A 23,372-nucleotide genomic window follows, 5' to 3' on the forward strand; every position below is an offset into this window, starting at 1 on the left:
TTACAAGTGTGTTAGCCTTGCTCACTTGTACTTTGCCTGATTGGTGCATGAGCATGGGACAGCACCATCTGTGTATAGTCTATGTTGTGGGTTTTTAATTTTTTTTTGTATTTTTCCGAAGTTAGAAGCAGGGAGGCAGTCAGACAGACTCCCGCATGCGCCCAACTGAGATCCACCCGGCACGACCACCAGGGGGCGATGCTCTGCCCATCTGGGCCTTTGCTCCATTGCAGCCAGATCCATTCTAGCACCTGAGGCAGAGGCCATAGAGCCATCCTCAGTGCCCCGGCCAACTTTGTTCCAATGGAGCCTTGGCTGCAGGAGGGGAAGAGAGAGATAGAGAGAAAGGAGGGGGGAAGGGTGGAGAAGCAGATGAGCGCTTCTCCTGTGTGCCCTGGCCAGTAATTGAACCCAGGACTTCCACACGCTGGCTGATGCTCTAGTGCTGAGCCAACCAGCCAGGGCCGCATGTGTTTAGTCTTTGTAAGGTTGTAGGTGCTTGCCCTCAGGGCCATAGATTGTAAATTGTGGATTGCCTGCCTGCTTGGAAGGGGCCATTGTTTGCTATTGTTTGCAGGAGAAGGGGTCCCACCTCTGCAGGCCTGTTTTGCTTGTGAGTCCTGGGAGACAGGGAGGGAAGTGGTTTTCCTGCCTGCTTGCTCCACCGCCATTGTGAAACTCTAATAAACGGAACGGCTCTACAGTTCCTCTACCATCTGCCCGAATGCAGTGTGAACCTGCATGGCCATTCTTTAACTTCACCTTAGGGATATACAAGAACTTTCTAGAAGACATGAGAACAGAGTTTTAACAAAATAAAATTTCAGATTCCATTCCCCAGACTTTTCTTTTATAACTTAGGTCATCTTGAGATGATACAATCACTGGTTTTCCATTCCCACCTTCCTTTCATAATTGCCCTCCTCCCATATTACAGAAGAATAGACTATCTCACATTCATCAAGATTCTTACTATGGAACCCTGCCCAGGGTGTACAAACTTACTGGAGGTAAAACAATGGAGAATTACAAAGTGCATTCTTCCACTCTAGCTGACATGCTTATGGCAAGGTTATCATTTAGATGTTGATCTATCCCTCCATCTTCCTCCCACCCACTCCCTCTTTCCTTCTATCCATCCACTCATTCATCTTTCAACTAGCTAGCTATCTTAAAATTACAATTCAGACATTAGATAATGTTTTTAGGGAATTGTTTTAATATCTTTACTTTGAGCTAAAATTTGAAGTCAGGTGTTTTCTGATAGTAAGTCTTATTTGGTCCATTTGTTTGATAGTAATGACTGACATTGACTTTGACAACAAGGCCAACTAGTAGCCATTTTCTTCCAACTTAATTATCTAAATTTGTAGCTCAACTTTTTGATTAAAATATTTTTAAAGCTCATATAATATGCCAGAAATTATCTCCTAACTATTTAAACTTATGATTAAAAGCTTTACATATCAATTTATAAATGTGCAAGAAAAGACTAGTTCTTTTAAAAAGTTATACAGACTTTTTTTTGAAGGCCATTAGTCCCTTTCCCTAGCTTCTGCTTCCCACAGCTAACCAGGCCTCTGAGACATAGCTGACATCTGAGTGATTCAGGACTAAATAATGTTGCCCAGGTTCCTGGTGGCTCTGGGCCTCCTACTCCAACAATTCTGCTCTTTTTAAAAAATATTAAGACAAACTATTGCGTAAATTATGATGTACTTGTACTGTTAAGAGACCCCCCCCCACCCTTTAGACTCTTTTGATTGTCTCAATTCTCACTTTTGGAATGCAGTGGGTGGCTGACCATGCTCTGATAGGCACTAGATCGTGGACTGCTGCTGTCTGAGTCTTGAAATCAGATATTTACCTTCTTTTGCTTGGGTTTTATGACCTAATCTAAAATGTAATGAAAATATTTCTTTCCTACTTTACTTCTAGAAATGATAGTAACTGCCTAATAACTATAATAAAAATAATCTGTTTAACTTAGAAGCCAGATGTGAGGAAGAATGAGCCCTGACCAGAGGCAGATTAATGTGAAGCTAATGAAGCTGAAATGTGAAGGCGCCTTTCTTCCATAAGCCCTTCCCAAGTCCTGGATCATATGTTTTTGAAAAATTAAGAGAAGTAAGAAGTAATCAAGTCTCTTTTCAGTCTGACCTCCCCTTGGTCATATTTCCCCTTTTATACACTCAATAGGGTGATGTTAGATTGGCCTCAGGTTGGGACCCAGCTAAAGGGGACTTCAGTTGAGGGTTAATCAATTTGGAACATAGTAAAATATATTTATAAAGGTGGCAGTTACTTTCACATATAGTTAAGTTCTTGCTAGGAAGGTTTCACAGGCCCATCTGGGTAAAGGCTAAGATTCAAATCACAAATTAGCTGGCTCTGAGGCCAACTGTGTTAACATCACACCATGCTGCCTTTCCTATGCTTAGTGGTCAACCAATGGCCTTGGGACTTCTTAAATTAAAGGTACAACAGTCTATCCTGGGCCACTTACCAACTTTTTTAAATTAATTTTAATTTATTGTGTTTACATAGATTCAAGTGTCCCACCAAATACATCCCCCCCAACTCTGTGTTCCCCTCAACTTCCCTCTTGCCTCCCTCTGCCCAATGTCCTTCCCCTTCCCTCCAGGATTCGCTTTCCTCTTCTCTATAACACTGTGTTATGTATATATAATTTCACCAATCTCTTTCCCTTCTCTGACCCCATCCTCTCATCCCCTTTCCCTCTGGTCCCTTTGATCCCCCCTTTGTCTCTATTCCATTCCTCAGTTCATATTGTTCATTGGATTCCTCAAATGAGTGAGGTCATATGATATTTTCCTTTCTCTGCCTGGTTTATTTCACGTAGCATAATAGTTTCCAGGTCCATCCATGTTGTCGCAAAAAGGTAAGATTTCCTTCTTTCTCATGGCCCCATAGTATTCCATTGTGTATGTACCACTGCTTTTTAATCTACTCATCCACTGACGGACAGTTGGGCTGTTTCCAGATCTTGGTTGTTGTAAAAAATGCTGCCATAAACATGGGGGTGCATTTCTCCTTTTGAATCAGTGATTTGGTACTTTTATTCCTAAAGAAAGTGGGATGGATGGGTCAAAGGCAGTTCCATTTTTAATTTTTTGAGGAATCTCCATATTGTTTTCCACAGTGACTGTACCAATCTGCATTCCCACCAGCAGTGCAGGAGGGTTCCCTTTGCTCCACATCCTTGCCAGCACTTATTATGTGTTGATTTCTAGTTTCATGCCATTGTGGTCAGAGAAGATGCTTGATATGGTTTTAATCTTCTTAAATTTGTTGAGGCTCGTTTTATGCCCTAACATGTGGTCTATCCTAGAGAATGTACCATGAGCACGTGAAAAGAATATATATTCTGCTGCTTTAGGGTGAAAGGTTCTGAAGATATCTATTAAATTCAGTTGTTCTAGTGTGTCCCTTAATTCTGCTGTTTCTTTGTTAATTTTCTTTCTTGAGGATCTATCCAGTGATGTTAGTGGGGTATTGAAATCCCTTACTATTATAGTATTGCTGTTGATCTCGCCCTTTATATCCATCAAAGTCTGCTTTATATATTTAGGTGCTCCTATATGAGGCGCATAGATATTTAAAATGGTTATATCTTCCTGTTGGACTGCCCCCTTAATCATTATGTAGTGACCTTCTTTATCTCTTACTATAGCCTTTGTTTTAAAGTCTATTTTGTCAGATATAAGTATTGCTACCCCAGCTTTTCTTTCATTTCCATTTTCATGAAATATCTTTTCCATTTCTTTACTTTCAGTCTATGTGTATCTTTTGTTTTGAGGTGGGTCTCTTCTATACAACATATGTACTGGTCCTGTTTTCTTATCCACACAGCTACCCTATGTCTTTTGATTGGAGCATTTAAAACATTTACATATAAGGTTATTATTGATATGTAGTTGTTTATTGCCATTTTAGTCTTTAAATCTACATTCCTCTTTTACTAGATTTTTTTCCCTTTGTTCTTATTACAACAGGTCCCTTTACATTTTTTGCAGCATTGATTTGGTTGTAATAAATTCCTTGAGTTTTTTTTTTTTTGTCTGAGAAGCTTTTTATTTCTCCTTCAATTTTAAATGATAGCCTTGCTGGATAAAGAAGCCTTGGTTGTAGGCTCTTGTTTTGCATTACTTTGAATATTTCTTGCCATTCTCTTCTGGTCTCAAGTGTTTCTGTTGAGAAGTCAGATATCATCCTTATGGGGGTTCCTCTGTAGGTGACTGACTGCTTTTATCTTGCAGCTTTTAGTATTCTTTCTTTATCTCTTAGCTTTGGTATTTTAATTATGATGTGTCTTGGTGTAGGTCTCTTTCAGTTCCTCTTTCATGGGATTCTCTGTGCTTCTTGAACTTGTATGACTTTTTCCTTCATTAATTTAGGGAAGTTTTCAACTATGATCTCTTCAATTAGGTTCTCTATGCCTTGTTCTTTCTCTTCTCCTTCAGGGACCCCTATGATGCAGATGTTGTTTCTTTTCATGTTGTCATAGAGCTCTCTTAGAGTTTCCTCAGTCTTTTTGATCCTCTTTTCTCTTTGCTGTTCTATTTCCATGCTTTTGCTTATCTTGTCCTCTAAATTGAGATTCTATCCTCTGCTTCATCTAGCCTGCTTTTAATTCCTTCTAGTGTAGTCTTTATTTCTGATATTGTGTTTGTCATTTGTCTGATTCTTTTTTATGATTTTAATGTCCTTTTTGATGCTTGTTATCTCTTTGTTTAGGTGTTCATTATGTCCATCTATTGTTGCTCTAAGATCCTTGAGCATCCTAACAATCATCATTTTAAACTCTGCATCAGATATCTTGTTTTTTTCCATCTCACTCAGTTCTTTTTCTGGGGATTTCTCTTGTTGATTCATTTGAATTACATTTCTCTGTCTTCCATTTTGTCTCTGTATAGAATACTCCTTTGGATGTGTTGTTTGTGTAGCTAGCTGAGTTTAGGGTTGGTGTTGTCTGCCTCCATTTTTCAGTTGTGTTGTTTCTTGATCTTCTTGCATTGGCCTCAGTTGTTGTTTGTAATCCACTGTGGGCTACTTGTCCGCTACTGCTCTTTTTGCTGTTTGTGTTAGCGTTTTCTATGCCTTAGCTGGGTATGGTGTGAGGAGCCTTTCCTTAAGATATCATTCTAACTAGGGTTGTTAAGTCCTGAGCTGATGCTCTCCATATCTGGCCACTGGATGTACCAGCCCTGGACCTCCCTGGCTGGAACCTGGCACAGACCAGTGGGGGTCACTGCTTATGACTGGCCCTTAGCAACCTTCTTGGAGGTACAGGTGATCCAGAATTTGTGGCTGCCTCTGCTGGGTCCTGATGCCATTGTAAATTTCAGCTGCACTCCTTGGCTGGCTTTTATCTACTCTAGGCCAGTATGTGTGGCCTCTCTATTCCAAGGTGTGGTCTTTCTGCCGGCCACCCTTTGCTGCCACCTCTTGGGCATTCAGGAACCAACACTGCTGGGTGCACAGGCTTGCAGGCCACAGCTTGAGCTGCCCCATGGGTGCGGGGGACTTCTTGCTTCGCTGGGCTCCATCCCCCGTGGGTGCGTGGGCTGCCTCTCTGGGCTTTGCCCCGTGCAGGTGCATGAGATGCCTCTCCGGGCTCTGTCCCCTGCCATCACCATGTGGGTCACTAGGCTCCACCCCCTGCCACTGCCCCACTGGCTGCCTCACTGGGTTCTGCCCCCTGCAGCTGCATGTACCAAGCACTGCAGCCACCAACACAGCCAGGACCTCCCGCCCTTCAGAGGGTACTTAGCAGTAGTGGGGGAGGTGGAGCCCAGGTCTCTGCACTCAAAACCTGGGTCCCTGATGCGTCTTCTGCTCCTAAGTGAATCTTTGCACTGACTGGAGCAGGAGAGCCTCTGATGGGTGGGGTAATTGCTTCCCTTTGTTGGCTTGGTTCTCCCAGAAAAAATGGTCACTTTAGATTTTGGGAGTGACCCAGTACAGGTGTCAGGGTGCTGTCCTCCACAGTCTCTCCCTGTGTCCCCAAGACTACACTCTCCTCTCAAAACTCCAGTCCTCTAGGTGCTCCCTGTTCAGGGAACCCCAGGTAAGTGGCTGTGAGTGAGGTTTTCTGCGTGGTCCCTTTAAGACGGAGCCTGAGTCTGAGAGTTTTGTCTCCCTCTCACAAGCAGTAACCTGGCTCTTCTTTCAGCTGAATACTGTCCGTACATCTCCTCTGGTTTCTGGGACTCCAGGCTAGGGCTCCGATCCTGGGGCTGAGGGTCCACAACTCTCCCAGAAACCCATCCCACCGTGAGAGACTGTCTGGGCCACCTCTTGCTCCTGGGAGCGGGACAGCCCTTTCCACGTCTCCACCCTTCCTGCCAGTCTCAGTGTGGTTTCTTCTGTGCTGCTTGGCTATAGATTCCTCTTAGTTTAGTTCAAAGTTGGTTTTTCAAGATGATTGTTCCTAAGTTAAGTTGTAATCCACTTTGGTTCTGGGAGGTGGGAGTTGTAACATCCACCTACTCAGTCACCATTTCCCCTCTCACCAACTTTTGACATTCCCACTTGCCTACCTGGCTCCAGCACACATTCCTATTCCTGATTTCTTTCCTATTTGTATACTATCCTCTATAAACTGGTCACCTTGCCTTTGCCAGCTCACCCCTTTACTTTCTCTTGACCTGAAACAGTCTCACTGTTACATTTCAATAGTCTTATTCATAATTTGACATTCAGGGAAGATAAATAAAACTCATAATGTACCATTTCCACAAAAACAATAACAACAAATAGGTTAATGAGTGTTACGAATTTAAGGAGTATTTATGATTAGTCACTACATCAGAAAACTTTAGATGACCAAAGTCTCTTCTGTCATGTATACTAGAAACTTTTTTTTTTTTTGTATTTTTCTGAAGCTGGAAACCTGGAGAGACAGTCAGACAGACTCCTGCATGCGCCGACCGGGATTCACCTGGCACGCCCACCAGGGGCTACGCTCTGCCCACCAGGGGGCGATGCTCTGCCCCTCCAGGGTGTTGCTCTGCCACGACCAGAGCCACTCTAGCGCCTGGGGCAGAGGCCAAGGAGCCATCCCCAGTGCCCGGGACATCTTTGCTCCAATGGAGCCTTGGCTGCGGGAGGGGAAGAGAGAGACAGAGAGGAATGAGGGGGGGTGGAGAAGCAAATGGGCGCTTCTCCTATGTGCCCTGGTCGGGAATCGAACCCGGGTCCCCCGCACGCCAGGCTGATGCTCTACCGCTGAGCCAACCGGCCAGGGCTTAGAAATTTTGATAGAGGTTTTCCCAGGCTTGGCAGTAAGCCTAAAAATTTATATTACCTAACCAGTTGAAAAACTGAAGGGACTTTTTAAAGTATCAGTTGAAAACAAAACAAAATAATACAGAATCCCACACATTTTGTTCAACCATGCTGAAAGAGAGATTAAATTATCTTCCTAATCATCCCTCTATAGAAAATGTTACAAACTCGTTGATATTAAGAAAAGATAACCAAAAAGAAGGTTGCCAAAAGATGGGGGCAGGGATCTATGCATGTCAGGCAATTAATTAATAAAAATATTGTTATTTTTCTAGGCTCTGTGATATTTGGGTATTTGCTAGTTCTTTAAATTTGCAATTCATTTTTATTTCTTTTATCATTCTAAATAAGTCTTCATTTTGTACCTAATTTTTATTCTCTCTCCCTAAAGAGGTTTCTCCAAGTAGTAGAACCTCAGGTCCCAGAAAACCTGGGCCTGTCCCTGTCTTGCCTAAAGAACCTGACTCACCTACAGAACATGGGCAGCCTCTGGGCTGTGCAGTTACCACCACTTCCTTCCTCACTCCCACTCCTCCCATTACTGTCCAGCATCTACTGACAGGTTTATGGGGAATAGGTAGGTAGCTCAGCAGGTTAATGGCCCAATATCAGATATCTCTCCATGAGTTACACCGCACTCTATTTCTTCAGAGAAGTTGGATGTTTTCTAGAGTTCAACAATCTGATCTCCACAAAGGTTTTGAGACAAATGTGGAAGAGGACAATTTTATTTACTAGGCAGGTGTGTGTTGGTTTTTTATATATGGAATGGTTTTTGTAAGACACTGCATCACTAAGGATTGTTTAATCTACTGTCAGAAGCTTTAAGATGCATTTATGGTTTTGGGGGGTTCTCTGAGAATCCATGCCATCAACACAGGAATGTAAAATAAAAGGGTATACATTAATAATACTTAGAGGATATTTATCTGCTTAGAGTCCAGAGTGACTATCCATGCATTTAATTTTTAGTGAGATAAATAGTTATGAAAGGGATGAAAGGACAAGTTTGATAAAATAACCTTAGTGAGAGTACTTCAGCTCCTTTGCAGCACAGCACATGAATTCAGGTTGATACAAACAATAAGACTTTTTCTTTTTTTTTATTTTTCTGAAGTGAGAAGTGGGAAGGCAGAGAGAAAGAATCCTACATGCGCCTGACCAGGATCCACCCAGCATGCTCACAAGGGGGATGCTCTGCCCATCTGGGGCATTGCTCCATTGCACCCAGTGCCATTCTAGTGCCTGAGGCAGAGGCCATGGAGCCATCCTCAGTGCCCAGGCCAACTTTGCTCCAATGGAGACTTGGCTACAGGAGGGGAAGAGAGAGACAGAGAAGAAGGAGAGGGGGAAGGGTAGAGAAGCAGATGGGTGCTTCTCCTGTGTGCTCTGACCAGGAATTGAACCTGGGACATTCACACCCAGGCTGATGCTCTACCACTGAGCCAACAGGCCAGGGCCATGATGAGACTTGTTCATTGAGGAGTAAAGACACATGAGAAACCTTGGTGCAAAACTAATCATCAATGCTGCAAATGTCCCAAATGTTATCTGAGAGAACTTTATGACCAGAGCTACCATAAATACGTGTTATCGCCACTTAGAAGGAAAAAGAACATATTTTATTAGATAGAAAGAACCAAGGGCAAACTTTCAATATGGCCATGAGCATAGCAATTTAAGTGCTGGCTTTAGAAAATATAAAAATTTATTAAAAATACATTTAAACTTTATTATAATACTATAATGGGATATTGTCTGATATATCAAACCACATTTTAAATGATACCTTTCAGGTACTTTAGTAAGGAAACAATGATTACGCCTAAGAGAGTCTTGTCCTATAGAAAGTTTTGCACCAAGTAGCAGTTCTCAACCTCAGCTGTGTACTGGAATCTCCTTTACAAATGCTGAGGCCTGGGTCCCACTGCTCAGAGATTCTGATTTACTTGGTCTGAGTGCATTAGGAACATGAGCCCCCTGAGGTTATTGTAATATGCAACAAAGGCAGATAACTATTGCTCTAAAGCAGTTTTCCAACCCTATGGCAGGCCAGATAATTCTTGACAGCACGGGGCTATCCTGTGAATGACAGCATGTTTAGCAGCATATCTGGCTAGATTCCACTAGCCCTCCCTTCCACTGCACTTCCTCAGTTGTGACCATCAAAATGCCTCCAGACATTGTCAAATGTCAAGGTGAGGGGGGAAGATTGGAAAATGCCCTATAAATGGAGAAGCACTCCTATAAAGAGTATTACAGTAAACTAATTTCATTATTTGGGACTGTTAGCAAACACTTCCTGGTGAATGAAAGCTGGGAAAAGAGAACTTCATTTGAGACTCTAGTCAGAAGGAACTAGTGAACAGTGCACTGATTTGTCAAAGCACAGAATGCGACTGTGTACCCTCAAACGCTCAGGGATATAAAAATGCTGAAAATGTCATAGATTTGGTAAAACTTCACAATATCTATCTAAAAATTAGCATAACTGCAGCTAGTCAGGGCTTTACAGAATAGAACTAGATTTGATCTCATCTGTCATATCTGACCTGATTCTATTTTGTAAAGCTTTTGTATTACCCAAAAGAAATATGCTATAAAATCTTGTCAATAGGCAACTATTTTTAGACAATCTCATTTTCTTTGGTGAATCTGGAATACTGATTTCACCTACAGGGGAAGGTTTACAAGGAAGCACAGTCAACAGAAGAGGCTTGAAGTTAACGACATTCCAGCAAACAGGGAAATTAACACACCTAATTGCACTCTGAACACTAGACCTTCCTGCATTTTACTGTATTTGCAATGCAATTACACCAGGCCCATAGCACTTTCAGGTATGATTTTTAAAATACACGCCAGCCTGCAGACAAATAGGTAAATTTGACTGAATTTATTTCCTTCTATCTTTATCAACAAATACTCTTCACATGTTGAATCTGAGTGCAAAAATCAAATGTCTCTCTAATTCCTTGTGGGCATTTCATTTTCCCTTTAATGCTTAATCTCAGACTAAATGTCCTATAGATTGGAAGGCAATGTAAAAAGTCTGGTAGGTTAAAAATACATGAGTTTTCTCAAAAATAATTGTTGGGCAGATAAAATATATTATGCTCACTTTGTTAAAGATGATGCTGCCTACATGGAAGCCCGTCGCCCAGGTGATATTAATATGTGTTGGGGGCAGGCTGTGGGCAGGCAGGATCCTTTAGCCTGGGGCTTGGTTTTAGGATTAAGCCTTTCCCACCCTTTTTGATGTGGGGTTGTGCAATTCCATTATGCGTCAGATAAGTGATTTTGTATTACAGACTTCCTTGTTTGTATATTGGATTAAAGGTTTTGGTTTCTACACTATAAAGTGGGGCAGACTGAGAGCTTGCTCTCTTGGTTCCTGAAATTAACATTAGAAGAGAGAGCAGAGAAAGGCCACGTGGAGGAGGCCAGGAGAAGCAGCCAAGATGGTGGAGTGCTGAAGGAGAAGCCAGTTTATGCAGAGTTTGTGCAGGGAGAAGGAAGGAGATGGGGAACAGAGGTGAATAAGTCTGGTGAGCTAGAAACCTTTGATTCTAGGAAACTCAGATAAAGTCAGTAGCTTTGTGAGCACTGAATGAGTAAGTTTTGGAGCCTAGTGTGTGTTTTTACTTGCCCACTGGGTGCAAGCTAGGATTAAATGTAATGGCCCACCAGTTCTTGGCTCCATTGTTTCATTACCATCTGTCCGAATCCAATGCGAACCTGCATGGGCCAGGCAGCTGTGATGGTGGCCACGCCTACTGGCCCTACAATAATGTTGTTCTCAAAATATATTTTTTTAATCTAGCCACAAAGAAAGTGATAGTAAATGGGCGGAAATTACTTGCTAGTTCCATCCAGATTCTTCTTCCACTAATGCTGAACAAAAGAGACTGTCTTGTTTATAGGTGCTTCTGTTGGGAACAAAGAATCTGAGATAGGGCTCTGGTAGAAAAGTGGAGGACCACAAGTAAGGGCGATTATGGCCTAGCAAAAAGTGGAAGAGAAAGACAAGATAGTCACTGACTTCCTCATATTTGCTTCTTTACTTTTTCTTTACACAATAGAAGAGACGGCCATGAAGCAATAAAGAGGAAAAAACATTTTGTTTTTATTTTTATTGAAGGCAACTGCTAGGTTAAATGTAAGAACAATTTATCTAGTTATTCTACCCATCTATTTTAAAAGTTAAAACCAGGACAGGTCAATTCAATTATTTAATAAAATTAAGTTTAAATGTGTTAAAATTTAGAACATAGTCAAAGGTAGAAACAAAGAGAGAAAATAGAAAATGAGGGATGGAGAGTAAGGGAATAATGAAGGGAGAGAGAGTGAGAGAGGGGGGAGAGAGAGAAAGAGAGGGAGATAGGGAGACATAGAGAAACAGAGACTATTACAATCTAGAGAGTAATGCCTTAATCTTGAGGCATTTAGGATACTTCAGTGAAAAACTAAGTTTCAATTTCACATCTGTTGAAGTACTTGGGTATTGTGGTCTGAATGGGTTCTGCTCAAATTCTAATGTTGACATTCTGGTGCCCAAAATGAGGGTATTACAAAGTGGGGCCTTTGGGAGGTGTGGGGCAGCTGTGTTAGGCTTGCTCGCTGCTGTACCAGCTGCAAGCACTTTGCTTGATTAGTGCGTGAGCACGTGGCAGAGGCTTGTGTACATAGCCTATATAAAGCTATGGGTGCTTGTGTTCGAGAGAGATGGGGGATGTGGATGGCAGATTCCCTGCCTGCCACTGTGAGGGGCCATTTTGCTGTTTGTTTGCCTGAGAGGTGTTTCCCTTGCCTGTGTGCTTGTCCACCCTTGTGAGACTTTATTAAACAGAATGGCCCAATGGTTTTCAGCTCCACAGTTTCTTTACCATCTGCCCAAATCCAATGTGAACCTGCCTGGCCGCAGCCACTGGCATTGTAACATGTGATTAGGTAGGTCATGAAGGTGGAGTCCTCATCAAAGGGATTAGTGCCCTTACAGAAGAGCCCTGAGAGAGCTCCTTAGCCCCTTCCACTATGCAAGAAGTCAGAAATATATGACTCAGGAGAGGACTTTCACCTGACCATAATAGCACCCTAATCTTGGACTTTTAGCTTTTATAACTTGGAGAAATAAATTTCTGTTGTTTTTAAGCCGGTGTTATAAATCTGTGGCATTTTGTTACAGCCCCCCAAATAGACTAAGGCACTGGGCATTGTGTTATGAAGCCCTAGAAAGAAATATCTTCATGGCTTCAGGTGTCACAAGTGATAATCAAAATATTTAATAATTGATATACTGAAACCACTGCCAATGATCAAATGAAACATAAACTGCCATTATGGGAAAGGGTGCTGAGTCTGAACAATTCTAAGCCCACCCTGGTGCTGGTTCCAGGGTGAACACTCCAGCTTTGGACTTAAGGAAAGCAGGATGTAGGTAGTGATTAGAAAATGAGAGGAAAAGGTGAGAGGGGGTTGAAGGAGCTGCAGTGTCAGAATAGATAATTTTACAACACAGGCTATGGTGCCCAGCCTCCAGGATGCTCGCAATGATCCTACCTCCTGGTATTCGCACCCGGGCAGTGTCCTCCCCACTGAATTAGGGTTGGTCTGTGTAACCAATAGCATGTGGCAGAAATTATGATATGTCACTTTCTATCTTAGGTTACAAAAGACTGCAGCATCTGTCTTGTACTCCCTTGCTCTTTATCTTAGGTTGCTTACACTAAGGAAAGCCATGTAGCAAACTACCTTGAGAAGAAGCCCACGTGAGAAGGAACTGAAGCTCCTGCTAAGAGCCACGTGGGGGGCTGGGAAGCCACACTCGCAGCCTTTGTCTTCAGAGACTACTACTGGGGCTGAAGGCTGCAACCTCATGGGGAACCAACCAGGATTCTGGACACTCAGAAGGTGTGTGAGATAATAAACATTTATTGTTTAAAGTTACTAAATTTTGGAGTAATTTGTTATACACCAAGAGATAATTAATATACAGCATTAGAAAATGTAAAAACAAATAAACAAACATATAAAAAGATAGTACAAATACACTTAACTTGAGAAACTGCTTTTCCACCCAGGACATGGCAGGGAAGGAAGAGAAGGTCAACAGGGCCAGTATTTTGCTAGTTTTTATTGAATCCTGCCTAGGAACATATGCAAAGTACAAGATAGTTAACACCCACTACCATGCACAGGGTTGAAAAAATATCCCTTAACAGGGGTCATCAAACTTTTTATAAAAACCGCCCACTTTTGCAGTGCTGGTCAACCTGGTCCCTCCCGCCCAGTAGTGGGCGGTCCAGCTTTCATGGTGGGCCAATCATGGTGCCGTTTGGTTGCTCCGCTACCGCCCACCATTAAAGTTGGAATGCCCACTACTGGGCGGGAGGGACCAGGTTGACCAGCACTGCAAAAGTGGGCGGTTTTTATAAAAAGGTTCACCATCACAGCTATATACCAAGCTAAGCACATTCCAAGTTAAGTAATGGCCAAGATAACGGGAGGTCTTCATTTAGCATTCCCACCATATGTTCATCATTTTCCATACACTGTCTTTAATTCTCAGAAGAAAGCCCCACAAGGTATGATTTTATAAGAAATTATCATGAAGCCAGGTTGGCTTCAAAGCCTATGCTCTTTCTACTGTACCACACTTCCTTACAAGAATATCAGTAGTTCAGGAAGGAAAGAACCTGACTAAAAGGCCAAGTAAAAAAGCAAGTCAGGTAACTTGTCAGACCCAGGGATACCAATCTCGGGTGAAGCAGAGGCAACCCACAGGAAGTGGAATTAGGACTCTCTAAATCCCCAACAGCTCACTGCCCATGAATACTGTTCTTCTTCTTCTGTTTTTGTTTCTTTCTAATAAGACCAGCCCTCTCTGGACTCTGGGACCAGTTTTGGCTCAGGGCACAAAGACTACTGAGAACCCTATGGTAGGAGCCCTGGAGCCCAGGTGCTCATTGGCTTAGGATTGAGGTGGTCTCACTACTGACTTTCTCCAACCCTGACATTGCAGTTCATGATGGCTGGCCTTGTCACTCAGTTCCTTTCTCAATTTATTTCAAGGATATATGTGACTTGGCAAAAGATTTATTGAAAATAAGGACAATGGCTTTCTACCTTACTATATTCCATTTCCAGCACTGAAGATAGGGTAAATGTACTAGGAAGATTTTGTTTAGTTTTATTTATTTTGTAAATTTAAGAAAATAGAAGATATACAGGAAAAGTTAAAAATTCAAACGGTGCAATAAGAGGACCCAGTAAAAAAAATTAAGCCTCCTTCCCCAGCTTCTCCTCTCCAGATTAACCACTATTATGAGTTATCTGTGGATGGTAATTATTTTTTACTTATATGAAAATATATAACCCAGTTTGCAAGCTGGATCTCACTGTGCCACTCAGGTTGAAGGGCCTAGGGGATTTCAATTTATTCATCCTAAAAATGAGGATTAGTCCATTTATTTTGGTTTGACCTCGGAAGCTGAGATCTGTTACATCAAACAAAGCACCATCATCTTGTCTTTGGCTATATGTCAGATTTTTCTGTAAATTCATATGAACCCTCTATACACTGGACATAGCCATATGCTTATTATACAGGGGCTTTAAAAACCATGAATAATGTGCCCTCAGCTTTTATAGATGGTTGTTAGATGAGAATGACCATAAGGTGAACCCATATGTATTTCCTATAAAGTTGTTTTCAGATTTCATTTGTTGTTCTTGTGTGGGACATCTCCTCTGTACCATTTCACTCTTGATCCTAGCTCTTAACCCAGCTACTGGTACAGGGACCAGCTCAGCCCACACACAGCCTTGGCCTGAACCCTTAATTCTTGCTCCTTCCTTGAAGCTTCCCTGCAGACCCCACTTAGCACTGAGCATTAGCAGGATGGGAGGCTCTAGGAGGTAAATGCTTCCCCCTTCACCTCCTGGTGGGTGGCTCTGGGCCATCATTCATCAGCTTCCTTAGCAGGTTTAAGCAGCAGTCATCCTTGAAGAAGACCAACTCCATAATGTGCCCTCATATTAGCTTTCCCTTGTTTCTCTTGTCCCTTGTTTCCTGTTTCACTCCCAAAGCCCCTAAGTTCAGTTCTTAGGACTGCATTCCTGAATTAACTATCTGCACTCAAGCTTTTTATTTCAGGCTCTGCTTTCAAGGAACTCAGGAGGAGATGATGTTTAATGTCCCATATACAAGGTACCTTGTGAAAAAGTCTCCATAAACTTTAGTGCCAGAAGAGAAGTAGTCTCCAGTGAGAAACTATTTCATTTTGTCTATTCTTCATGGTATGTTTGCTTCCTTCTCTTTGTGGCTTCTGATGCTCTGTTTTTATAATAACATTATTATTGTGTATGGTTAATCAAACTTTCAGGAAGCAAGTAGAATGTAAATAAGAAAAATGTAATGTTGTTACCTCCCTGAATGAGAAAAACTAAGATCAGAGGAATAGAAAGCCCTGGCTCAGGTAAAAACAAAGCCTGGTAAGAGTATGATTTTGAAGCAGGTCTTAGACAATGGCTCTATACAGACAACAGTCAATATCAGCAATCACTTCAAAGGAAGAAGACTTCACACTTGACTGTCCTCCATTTCTTAAGAGTCTCAGCACCCAGCCAAAACCTGGTATAGTAAATGCTTGTGTGAATGAACAGTGTTGTCCCAAGTGATTTTCTTCTTTCCTCCCTTCTTTCTCTTCTCTTCTCTCTTCTCTTTTCTTCCCTTCTCTTCCTTTCCTTCCCTTCTCTTCCCTTCCCTTCCCTCCCTCCCTCCCTTCTCTCTCTCTTTTTCTTTCTTTCCCTCTCTCTCTCCCCTCCCTTCCTCATTCCCCTTTTCTCCCTCTCTCCCTCCCTCCCTACCTCCTTCCCCCCTCCCTCCCTCCACCCTTCCTTTCATCTTTTTTTATTCAGTGAGAGGAGGGGAGGCAAAGAGATAGACTCCCGCATGCGCCCCAACTGGGATCCACTCAGAAAGCCCAGCAGGGGGAGAACTCTGCCAATCTAGGGCTTTGCTCTATTGCTCAGCAACTAAGCTCTTCTTAGCACCTGAGGTGTAGGCCATGGAGCCATCCTCAGAGCCTGGGGCCAATTTGCTCCAATTAAGCCATGGCTGCAGGAAGGGAAGAGAGAGAGAAGTTGGGGGGGGGGTATTGGAGAAGTAGATGGGCACTTCTCCTGTGTGCCCTGACTGGGAATCAAACCCAGGACATCCACATGTGGGCTGACGCTCGACCACTGAGTCAACCAGCCAGGACCAATGATTTATCTGTAGTTGATTTATACTTCTCTTGTATTGATTGCAGAACTACAAGAGCACATTCATGTGCTTCCTGAGGGTATATACTGTAGAAACTCTTCATCAAACTGGATTCATCACATGGCTGAAGACACAGCCTTGACACAAGGACATTAACTAAAGAAAGAATCATAAAGAGAACTCCTCTGGGCACTAGAAGGTGGCTTGAAACCAGTGCCTTTTAGAAGGAAATTAGACAAAACTTTAGAGTGTCTGGTAGGTCCCAAAGACTTAACTTACCATTCTTAGAATATGACATTAAACAGCAGTCCAGCTCCCTATGATCACAGATCTCCTGAGTCTGAAAGTCAGCCAGAGGATGCATTTGCTTACCTCTCACTAATACAAATGGGCATTGACAGTACATTAGAAATTCTGGCACTTTAAAAGCTGTCTTATTTTTCCCTACAGATTGAAGGTCTTACCATTTACTTGGAGCTCATTAAAATTTATTACAAGCATTCCAACAAGGTCGACAGAATCTTGGCTACAAAATTCCAATAGAGCAGAAAGGAAGAAATACAGATAGCATTGGCATTCTGTCTCTGGCTGAGCAATACAGTCTAAATTGTGACCACCTGGTACAATTATTTTCTTTGAAGCGCACACCTTTTCTCCAGTCCTCGCAATAAAATACTATTTTAGAGCAGGTAGTAGCATTATTCCCCTTTTGTCTAACCATGAAAACTTGATTGGAAAGATAAACAGCTCCTGTCAATTGTGCTAATCACCAGAAGCGGCACTTCTGGGTCTAAATCTCAGTGGTAGCTGTGGTTTCCAGTATTTCAGCAGTTTTTAAAATTTTATTTTGCCCACTGCAAAACTTGGATCAGCATATTTTCCCCGTGATAGCACTTTTACAAATTTCAATCTAAATTATCTTTTTTTTTTTTAATTTTGAAGATTGCATAAGAAAACAGACAATGTTGATAACATTAATATAAGCTAATTAATATAAACTAATTAATATAATTTGGAGAGTAACATTTAGAATGTGGAAGTCAATCTTACAGCAGAGGGGGAGAATAAGTCTATGTAAGTCACTGGCATATAATCACAGTTACAGAAGAAAAGAAGGAAAAGAAAGCATTACTTACTGTTGTGGACCGTTAATGGCAAAAAGACATTATAGATTCGAGGCTTGGCAGGGGGCTAAGTTCTCCCCCCTCCATTTCCATATTTGGCTTTGATGCTGAATATTTGCACCCACTCCACTTCCTTCCTTGGGTTGCAGGAAGCAATATACATGCCCTTCCTCTGACTCTTTGTTTGTTTCAGATGTTTGTAAATTTCACTAATGTATCCTGTTTTTGCCTTGGGAGAGTTCCTGTCTTAGCTTTTGATGTGCAACTTTATATCAGGGTCCTTGATTTGCATAGGTCTATATAAAAAAGCAAACTGGGGCTGTGAGACACTCAGATACTGCCAGTTTGAAGAGTCCTCCCGGTCCCATAGGTTTTGTTTTGACAAGTGTGTTTCCTTAATTCCGCACCGTTATTTGGAGCCGCGCTGGTCCGCGGCAAGTGGCGCCTGAACAGAAGACTTGAGTATTGTAAGGTATTTTTCCCCGCCTAGAAGGAAGGAAGAGGGCCGGAGCCACAAAGTGTGAAATAATAAACGGCTTTATTGAGTACAGAGCACACACCCTGCCCGGCAAGGTTCCCTGGCCCCGAGGAAAGAAACATGGAGGCTAGGGAAGTTGCAAAGATTAAACCGCGTGGGAGATATTTAAAGGGTCCCTCTAGGGAAGTGGAGCTACTATGATGTGGTGAAAGTTCACTGGCTGGCAGACGATCGCTTCTTTCCAAATGGTTCCTGGGAAGCTTCCTTTGGCAGGTTTGATTGTGGGCGGTTCTAGCCAAAGTGGGCGGGTCTGAGTTCCTACGTCACCATCCCTCCATCCACCGACCTTACAGGTATGAGTACAAGGAAACTAAAACTGAAGGAAGATGACGGAACTCCCCAAAGTGAAGTGCGCACAGTGAGTAAAGAAAGTTTTTGGGGAAAGTGTAGTTGGGAGTAAAAGATTATGGGACAGATGGGGTAAAAAATAAAGGACCTTTATGTAGAAATGTTTCCGTATGAAGACAAATTGTTGTCTGAAGAGTATCAGGGTGAGCTGGAAACAGAGGGGTATGAAAACGAGTATAACTTGGAGTCTGAGGATGACAGGGGGGATGAAAAATCCGTGGTTATGGCTGCCTTAGCCGCGGGGCCTCCACTGCCCTCAGCTCCTTCCTACATTCAACCCTCTGCTCCTCCGTTCCCTTATCAGGCTGATTACCAGGCTCAAAATGTAGGGGAAACAATAAATGATGGCTTTACTAATTTTCCTGTTGTAGAAATACAGGATGATATGGGGAGACTAGTGCGAGAACATGAACCTGTACCTTTTAAAACCCTGAAAGAGCTTAAATTTGCTTGTATTCAGTATGGGCCTACTGCCCCTTTTTCACTTGGTTTATTAGATTCTATTAGGGCAAGGCTCTTCCCCCAAATGACTGGAAGGTGATTGCTTGTCTTGTCTCTCTGGTGGTAATTATTTGCTGTGGAAGTTGGACTTTCATGAAGGGGCTGTTGAGGTAGGAGAAACATCCCAGCATAATCAACCTGAGCCACCGGTTACAGCAACTATAGAATTTGAGAATGGATAGGAGATTCAGGTATTAGGAAAGTTACAGCTTTTCCTGTCATGGTCTGATTTTCTTTAATGTTTTGGCTACAATCTTCTGAGCTATCATTTTGTTTCTTTCTTGTTCTTTGCCTGGAGGTTGAGGCAGGGGCCCTGTGTTGGATCTGACTACAGGAAATATCCCAGCAGCTGCTGAGAGCAAATTTTCTCGAGGAGATTTTGTTTAGTCACATCCTTCAGTCCCTCTGTCAGAAAATGCCCTAATAACAGGCAGGCATCTTTCTAATCTGGATGTGCTCTGAAATCCCGGGTTTCTCTCTGGTTTGTCTGGTTCGTCTAATTCTTGTCTCTGTTTAGTCTTTGTTTAATGTTGTCAAAATGTGTCTGTTTTTAAGGCCTGAATTAAGTTTGTTTTTGCATGCAAAAATTGGAAATGCTGGCTCTAATATTTAGAAAAAAATATAATGTTTTTAGAACTTGTAAGGAGCACTCATTTAAATTTAAATAGAATAGAATGTAGATCTGTAAGACTTACTGATTTAGTTAGTGCATTGTGAGGTGTGTTCAGAGTTAGGAGCCAAATAGCAACTTAAGTATTAGGAAACTCCTGCAAATCCTCTTTGTCATGTTCTTTTTACTTTAAGTTTTTTGAATACTGATGGACAGGGTCATTTAGCAGCAGAGAGACTCTGGAACCCTGCAAGGAAAGCCTTCCTTGAAGTGCAATGGAGGGACCTGCTCACAGGAATCTGGCAAGGGCCAGATCCTGTTCTCTTATGGGGCAGGGGATGTGTGTGTGTTTTTCCTAGGTCTGCTGAAGCTCCTCGGTGGATCCCTTATGACTGGTGAGACACCATGATTCTAGATGAGAGACTCAATTCACAAGAGCAATTGTATGAGGCTTATTTTACTACGCTCTCTTCCCTTTCTCAATTATTATTACCTATTTTTTTTAATGTTTTAGATCATTTTATTTCTTTCCTGCTCCATTGCCTGAAAAGAAGGTGAAAGGAGGGCCTGATTTGGGTGTTGCTGAACAGAAATCTCATACGACCGTCTTGAGATTTTTCGAGAGAGATCTCTGTTTAGTATATATCCTTATTATGTTACTATTAAGGTAGCCCTACTTAAGATCAAGCAGGCCATAGTTTAATCTCTAAAACCCCGGGTTTCACTCTTGATTTGTGTGATTGTATGTGAAGTCTTTGTATAATGTCTAAGTGTTTTTGTTTATAAGGCCTAAATTAAGTCCTTACATGAAAAGTAATGATGATAATAGTTTTGGAAGTGCCGGCTCTAGTATTGAAAACAAAATGGGGATAATTTCATTTCCCTATATAAATATAATTTTGTTTTGATTAGTAAAGCACACTCATTTTGGATCCAAAAGACTTGCTGGTTTGGCCAGGCTGCTCCAGGCCGCAAGTGGAAGGCTTGGGGCAGCACAAATTTACATAATAAAAGTGTAAAGGTTTTTTTTAGTATAGGAGAATAATGAAGATCACACTGGGATTTTTCAGTTTTGATATGTACTATTTAAGGTGCCTATTAATTAATATTAAGGGGGTGTTTTGATAAGTGTGGGAATGTTGCTTGAAGGTGCATTTACTCTATTTTTGTTAAAAGTTAACAAAGTCAAAAATTTCTTGCAATATTTGAAGTCAAAATATTGTAAAGTGTGCTTAACATTTGCTTGAAGATTCAATTGTAAATAATAAGAAAGGGGGGGGAGTCATGTCCTGGAGCTCCTGCAGGTCTACCCTGTTACACTTTTTACTTCAAACAGTTTCTTTTGAATGCTGATGTACAAGAGATGCCAAATTTTTTGTCCTGCAAACTACTACCCCTTTTTTATTTTTATTTGATTCCAGCTAATAACACTGTTTTGTTCTTTTCTGAATAGCTCCAGATATATAGGCAGATAGGGACTCTCAAGCCCCTCAGCGAGATCTTCTGAGCATGGCTTTTAAGGTACCAAGAGGTCAAAAAAGCCCAAAGGATATCAGGTAAAATACTAGCTCTTGGCATACGCCCTCAGAGGCTCCAATGCTCCAACTGGAACTTCATCAGGGCCCTATTTCAATAGTGGAAAGGATGGTCATTTGAGCCAAAGCCTGCCAGGCTTACATGCTTTTGCTGTGAGGAAGAAGGGACACTGGAAGGTAGGCTTCCCCCTCACTCCTCTAAGGGAGGGTTCAGTCTCTTCCAGCCCTGCTCCAGCCACCTGTGACTTAACCTTGTCCAGAATGCTGGGATTTGCCACTGAAGGCTGACGGTGCCCAGGGCCATCGGCCCCATCTATGACACTGTGGACAAGCCTGGGGTATTTCTTCCAAGTAGCCTGTAGACTGGTCTCATTTACACAAGGGCCACTTAACTATGTCTTGCCTGAATATTCAGGTTTTTTATTCTTTCCTCGAAGATCTCTGTTGTGGGTATTGATAGTCCTATTTTCTGCTGCTTTGATTAATATATAGTCGTTCCTTTATTCCTCCTGCCTTAATGCCCCACTCATATTTTAGGCTAGGACCTACTCCTAATTCAGAGTTCCTTTTTTCCTTTTTTTCCAACTTACAAATTTACCTCTGCCACCCAGCTTAGTGTATCCCAAGGTTCTCCTCACCACCCCATGGCTGTAAAACTCCAGTATAGGACCCCTGGGTTCATCTTTCCAGTTTAAAGAAAACGGAAGCTCTGTCTTCATGCGTGCTGCAGATGGCTTTTCCAGTCTACTTGGGTCATAGCCAGCTGGGAGCAGCGGTCATTGGGACTTTGACGCTAACTGCTGAGTGTGGAAGTGTGACAGCAATTCCAGTGCCATGTGGACTTCTCCTGAGTGTGGACTTTTCCTGGACTCCTGTTCCTGTGACAGTTTTTGTTGGACTGAACTGGGGTTGGGTTGCATTTGCAGAGATTTGGAATGGTGTTGGTGCCAACTTGGACTTGGTGAACACTTTAAGGACATTACTCTTTTATAGATTCTTGTTGTATTAGCTTAAAGAGTTTGCTTAAAGGCTTTAATCACTGTGATGTATTAGTATACTTGTTTTGGGTATCTGTTAGCATTGGCTATACTAATTTTGTGTTTGTTCTGTATTTTTTCCATCTGCCTCCAAATTAGAAAATCAGATGAGTGCAAATCTCAGCACACAAATTAAAAAGAAAAGGGGGATATGTTGTGGACCGTTAATGGCAAAAAGCCATTATAGATTCGAGGCTTGGCAGGGGGCTAAGTTCTCCCCCCTCTATCTCCATATTGACTTTGATGCTGAGTATCTGCACCCACTCCACTTCCTTCCTTGGGTTGCAGGAAGCAATATACATGCCCTTCCTCTGACTCTTAGTTTGTTTCAGATGTTTGTAAATTTCACTAATGTATCCTGTTTTTGCCTTGGGAAAGTTCCTGTCTTAGCCTTTGATGTGCAACTTTGTATCAGGGTCCTTGATTTGCATAGGTCTATATAATAAAGCAAACTGGGGCTGTGAGGCACTCAGATACTGCCAGGCAGTTTGAGGAGTCCTCCCAGTCCCATAGGTTTTGTTTTGACAAGTGTGTTTCCTTAATTCCGCACCGTTATTTGGAGCCACGCTGGTCCGCGGGAACTTACAATAAGCCTATCTCCAAAAATGCAAATTAAAGTTCAAGATGAACAGTTCAAGAAACTTATCGGTTTGGTTCTCTTACGATTTTGACTTAAGAACCCTTCCTCTATCTCAAACACAATTCCTTCCTCTTCTGAGTACCTACTGTCCTCTGAACACAGCACCAATTCCACTCTATCTAGTTACCCGTTTCTATCACTGTCTCTCTCCCTGGCTCCCACTCTCACTCCCACGTGTGTGCATGTGCGCACACACACAGACACACACAGACACACACACACACACCACTGGGTCATACCAGCATTCCTAAAGGCAGCGCAGTGCCTGGCTTGCTGATGCTTAGTTAATGTGGACAAAGTGAATAAATGAATGAGCTAATGGCTGCCAAGTGAACTGAAGACCAAATTGTACATTGTTCATGCTGGATGAAACCTAAGAAGATATCGCATCCAATGTCTTTATTTTAGAGTTGAAGAAACCAAGCAGAGAGGTGCAATGTCTCACCAGAAACACGGAACTGAC

At 42.2% G+C, this 23,372-nt stretch overlaps 1 protein-coding gene across 1 annotated transcript in view; it reads right to left on the minus strand.

The window, feature by feature from the left end:
• Positions 1 to 23,372, minus strand: part of PPM1L (protein phosphatase, Mg2+/Mn2+ dependent 1L) — a 373,638-nt gene that overhangs the window by 45,784 nt on the left and 304,482 nt on the right. The gene's annotated exons all lie outside the window — the stretch shown is intronic.

Source organism: Saccopteryx bilineata, chromosome 8 (assembly GCF_036850765.1).
Source record: "Saccopteryx bilineata isolate mSacBil1 chromosome 8, mSacBil1_pri_phased_curated, whole genome shotgun sequence".
Taxonomy (NCBI): Eukaryota; Metazoa; Chordata; class Mammalia; order Chiroptera; family Emballonuridae; genus Saccopteryx; species Saccopteryx bilineata.